The sequence below is a fragment of the Parus major genome, chromosome 1A, assembly GCF_001522545.3.
Source record: "Parus major isolate Abel chromosome 1A, Parus_major1.1, whole genome shotgun sequence".
Classification (NCBI taxonomy): Eukaryota; Metazoa; Chordata; class Aves; order Passeriformes; family Paridae; genus Parus; species Parus major.
The window spans coordinates 238,065-243,124 of record NC_031773.1 but is presented as its reverse complement, the minus strand read 5'-3'; the positions used below and the strand labels follow the sequence as shown (position 1 = coordinate 243,124).

General features: G+C 44.6%; 1 long non-coding RNA gene across 1 annotated transcript; it reads left to right on the top strand.

Annotated features, from left to right (window-relative positions):
• The first annotated feature begins 6 nt into the window (after window positions 1–6).
• Window positions 7–4,714, top strand: LOC117244458. Its single transcript, XR_004497620.1, has 2 exons — window positions 7–3,508; window positions 4,229–4,714. It is a non-coding gene; the product is annotated as an uncharacterized LOC117244458 (long non-coding RNA).
• The last annotated feature ends 346 nt before the right edge of the window (window positions 4,715–5,060 follow it).

Sequence of the window (5,060 nt, the reverse complement as noted above, 5' to 3'; positions counted from 1 at the left end):
ACTTGGGCCGCGGCCGCAGACATTGGCGGGGCTTCTGCTTCGCCCTTTTTCCTGGTATTCTCGGAGCCCTTTCCTTCCTGCTTTTGGCCCTCAGCACCCTTTTTTTTCCTCCCCCACCGTAATCTCTCCTTTTTTTTCCCCCTTTTTCACCCTCCCCTTTTTTGCATTCACCCCCACTTTTTTGCTTTCACCCCCATTTTCTTACTCTTCACATCCCCTTTCGGTCCCTTCACCCCTTCTTTTTTTTCCCTTCACCCCCCGCCCCTTTTTTTTTCTCCTTCACCCCCTTTTTTTTATTCTCCTTCACCCTTTTTTTTTCACTTCACCCTTTTTTTTTTCCCTTCACACCCCATTTTTTTTCCCTTCACCTCCCCTTCCCCCCTCATAATCAGGTTGTAAAAGGCCTCAGAGATAAATGAGTCCAAACTCGATGAAATTCCTCTTCATGCCCCGTATTCTTCCCCTCTTATCCTTGTTTTCTATTCCCCCTTCACCTCCTAATTTTTTTTTCCCAGAATCACAGAATTAAGTTTGCAAAGACCTCTGAGCTCATTAATGAAGTTCCCCTTCATTCTCCCTTTCCCCCCCTTTTTTTTCCTGTCATCCCTCACTTTTCCCCTTTCACCCTCTTCCCCCTCCCTTTTTATTTTTCTTTACATTTTGTACATCTATAATTTTCCTTCCTCTGTGCAGGAGGTTGGGAGCGAGTCGAAACGTGTTAATCACTCATCTCCTCTCCGTTTAAAGTACCCAAAAAAGGGGTGTAAATTGCCTATAAAAAGGGGTGTAACTGGGTATGTCTTAAAATACCCAAAAAAAAAGGGCTCTAAATCATCTGGCTCAGGACAGACCTGGCTGTGACTGAGGTGCTCGGGACCTTTTTTGTGTAAATAATAACTAAGGGACAGAAATAATTCAACTCAAAACTCTTCCTGTGTTTGAGGTTACCAAGTCTAAGCTTTCTTGCAGCTACAGATGATTTTCATTGGGTGGGGAGATGTTTTCTCTGTTCAAGTTTGGGAGTTCTGCTTCATATTTTTATTATTTGGGTTGGTTTTTTTTTTCTCCTTCACTGAACTGTTATTTCCAGAATTTGGGATTTTTAATCCCTTAGGCAGGGCCTGGCTGTTGTGGTTTTGTTTCTAAGCCTTGCTGGTCTCTGAGCACGGTTTTAGACCCTCTTCCCACATCCTGAGAGGATTCCCAGCGTAAACTCATGTCCATCCTCACTTCAGCCTTTCCTCTCCTTCATCCACATCACAATTGCTCCTTTTCAAAGCCTCTCACAGTGAACTTTTAATTCCCAAACACTGAGGAAGTAGGTGAGAGAATTGTTCATCTTTCTAATTGAAATTTTCGTGCTGGTGGTAAAACTGGGAACAAATATTTTTTTATTTTTTATTTTTTAATTTTTTTTTTTGTCACTGGTGAAAGAGGAAGTGTGTGATGACAATGATGGTACCTGTGAAAAGCTGAGGGTTGTAACAACTGATTTTTCAGGATTTTCATCCCTGAAAATGTCCAAGGATGGGGTTGGACAGGGTTTGGAGCACCCTGGGACAGTGGGAAGTGTCCCTGCCATGGCAGGAATGGTTTGGGATTTACCATCCAACCCATCCCGTGATTCCACAGATCATTCCAGCTCAGTGTTCATTTAAATCCTCTCCCCCTGTAATTTCTTGGTGTGTTTGGTCTTTTGCAGAGTGTCTGGGTTGGTTTTTATGGAGTTTTATTGCGTCCTGGTTGTTTTTTCATGAGCCTGGCGTCATTTTTGTGAGGTTTGATGATGACTTTTTGTGCCCAAGCCATAAACCCAGTCCTCATCCCCTGCGGGTTTCACGCAGCTCTTGGAATTTTTTAGGATTTAGGAAATGTTTGGTCTGACAGAGGTGATTTGACCAGGACAACAAACCATTCCAGCAGTTAAATTAAACCATCCTGGAAAACCCAGCTGTGCCAGGGAGAGTCCTTGCTGTGGATTGGAGGTTGCATCTCTTTGCAGCTCCACCAGGAAAATGGAAAACTTGGGGAGGGGATTAAACTTTGGAGACTGCCCAGGGAAGTGGTGGAATCCCTGGAATTGTTCAGAATTCCAGCAGTTAAATTAAACCATCCTGGAAAACCCAGCTGTGCCAGGGAGAGTCCTTGCTGTGGATTGGAGGTTGCATCTCTTTGCAGCTCCACCAGGAAAATGGAAAACTTGGTGGGAGGATTAAGCTTCAGAGAGCTTTGGAAGTGGTGGAATCCCTGGAATTGTTGAGAATCCTCTGGAAGTGGTTCCTGAGGCCGTGCTTTGGTGGTGCTGAGTTGATGGTTGAACTCGATGCTCTCAGAGGGCTTTCCCAACTTTACCAATTCCACGATTCCATGAGCAGAGGCCGCTTTGCTCCCCAGGGAGTTTGGCCACCGTGAGGTTCATCCCACCGGTTAAATTGTCTGGAATTCCCTGGACAGAAGCCCCCATGCCTGGTCAGCTGCTCTGATGTCCACCACAGCTGTCTTGGCATGAGGAATTCTTCACATGTTGGGGTTTCATCACTTTTCTGTCTCCCAGGAGCCTGGATCACCTTTTTTCAGCCTTAAACCAGGCAATTTAACTCCTGGCAAGTTCAGGCCTGGAATATTTCAGCCTTGTAGGGGAAACCAAGGAACTCCAGGAGGGTGGAGGACCCCAGACTGGGAGCACTGGGACCACTCTTCGTGTCCATCTGCCTTCCAGGCCGGTCAAGCCCAACTCCTGCCATGTGCATGCACAAGATCTGGGAATATTTCCATTCCTTTTCCAAAGGAGGGAGATTTCCATGCAGTTTCTCTCTCTTGGAGGGTTTGGGAATTATTTTTTTTTTTAAAAAAAAAGTGTCTTCCAGGAAGGCAGCAGGGCACAGTGAACTCTGCTGTGCTCTTGAATCCCTTTTACCAGGAAAATTTAATCCAGACTTTTCTACACAGGAACATTTTGTGCTGTCAGGAGGAGCGGTGGGGTTGTGTTGATGATTTTCGGTGCAGGGAGTTCTGTGAAATTCAGCCTTGGACTTTATCTTCCTCAGGCTGCTTCTGGAGTTGATCTGTGGGAAAAAAAAAACTACCACACTTCAGATATTTTGTGTTACCCAGTGCCCAAGATACTTAAAATAATTTTAAACCCTTTTTTGGGGGGTTTTAAAATAACTTCTGCTGCACAGTGGGGATTTTAGTTGTACTGTTGAGTGCCCCGTTACCCTCTGGGGGAAGAATCTTTTCCCAAAATCCATCCTAAACCCCCTGACACAGCTCCAGCCATTCCCTTGGGTGAAGTGGCCCTGTGTGTGTTTAAAAGGGAATCCATCCTCTTAGGGTTTGGAATTCAGCTTTTTAATTTTCATTTTAATGCTTTCCCACATTCCCACTGCTGGGTGCAGATCCACACCCCTGCCCCGATCCGTTTATCGCTTATTTCAGTGATTAAATTTGAATGTCTGCTCTCGTGAATCTCATCATCAGCTCGTTTTGCCCGTGAATCCAAAACCAGGTAATTAAATCCTGGAAAAATTATTTTTTTTTATAATTTTCCAAATATCGCAATCCGTAAAACTCGGGGAATCGTCGGCGTCTTTTATCTCTTGAAATTAAAACTTCTAGCAGAAGCCCTTCAGCACTTCCCAGCCTAAGGGCTGCAGTGTGAGAAAAGTTTTAAAGTCCACATTTGTGCAAGGCTTTGTGCCAGGGGTGGAGGAACCTCTCACCTTTCCCAGCTCAACCTGGACCATCCAGAACCTTCCAGCTCTGGGGAAATTCCGGATTGTTCTGTGCCCACTGCAGCAATTGCAGTGGGGTTCAATATTTGCATCTGGTCCTTCTGGTTTTGGTGGGGGTTTTTTTTTGTGTGTTTTGGATTTTATATTTGGTTTGTTTGTTTGGTGTTTTTTGGGATTTTTTTGTTGTTTGGTTTGGGTAGTTTGGGGTTTTTTTGGGTTTTTTTTTGTTTTGTTTTTATTTCTTTGTTGGGTTTTTTATTTTTTTTTTTTTGAGTTTTTTTGGGGTTTTGTTTGGTTTGGTTTGGTTTTTTGTCCCAAAAACTGGTGGGGCTGATCCAGTTGCCAGGTGTACAGTCCCACTTTGTTGTGGGAAACCTCAGCGCTCATAATCCTTTGGGAATCCCACAGCTACAACCAGGAGCCGTCCCTGGGTTTCCCCAGGAGTGCGAGACCATTCCCAGCCAACCTAAGCTGCTCTCCCTTTTTTTGGGAAGGACTCTGAGGTTGCTCTGGCTTTGTTGTGGATGAATCACTTGCCAAACTCCGAGGAGGAACCCAAGAAGAAGTCCAAGAGGGAATCCCTTCTGCTGCCAGATGGAACCCGGGGAGCTGCAGGCTGTGTCGTGGTGGAGCTCGCAGCTCGTCCTGATCTGCGCTGACATTTTGATGTCAATGAAATTCCATCTTTCCCTCCTGGAAAAAAAAAAAAAGAAAAAAAACCGAGATAGCTGTACAAAAACCCCTTAGGATGGCAGGTGAATTCCACCTCAGTAGGATTGGGAATTCCAGCATCTCCTTTCCTTCCTGTTTTCCACCCTTTCTCGTGGACCGTGCTGCTTTTGCTGGGTTTTGTGCCAGAGGATTGAAGCAGGATCGCTAGAGCATCGCTTTTGTTGTTATTTTGGTTTGGCAGTTGTATGAATTATTTTACCTGTTTGTGTGCTGCCTATAAATAATAAATGGGTTGCTCAGATCCTGCAGAGCGGAGGGAAACTCAACTTTTTCAGTCCTACAAAATTCACCTGGCCTCAAATACAGAAGGGAGAAGCGGTGAAAATGTATTTTTTTATATTTATATTTATATTAGTTTTCTTCTAACCAGTGTGACCAGGGAAGCCAATCCAGAAGTAACCGAGTCCCTCCCACTGTTGATTACATAACCATCTAATTAAAGGAATCAAACAGGGATGACTTGGAAAACTTCCCCATACTCTGGGTCAAAAATACTTGCAAAGCCACAGCCCGGAGTGCCCGTGTTTTATTTATGCTGAGAAATTCTGTGTAAATGAAGAAGTTTATTCTTGGTGTCAGTCGTTAGAGTCTCCT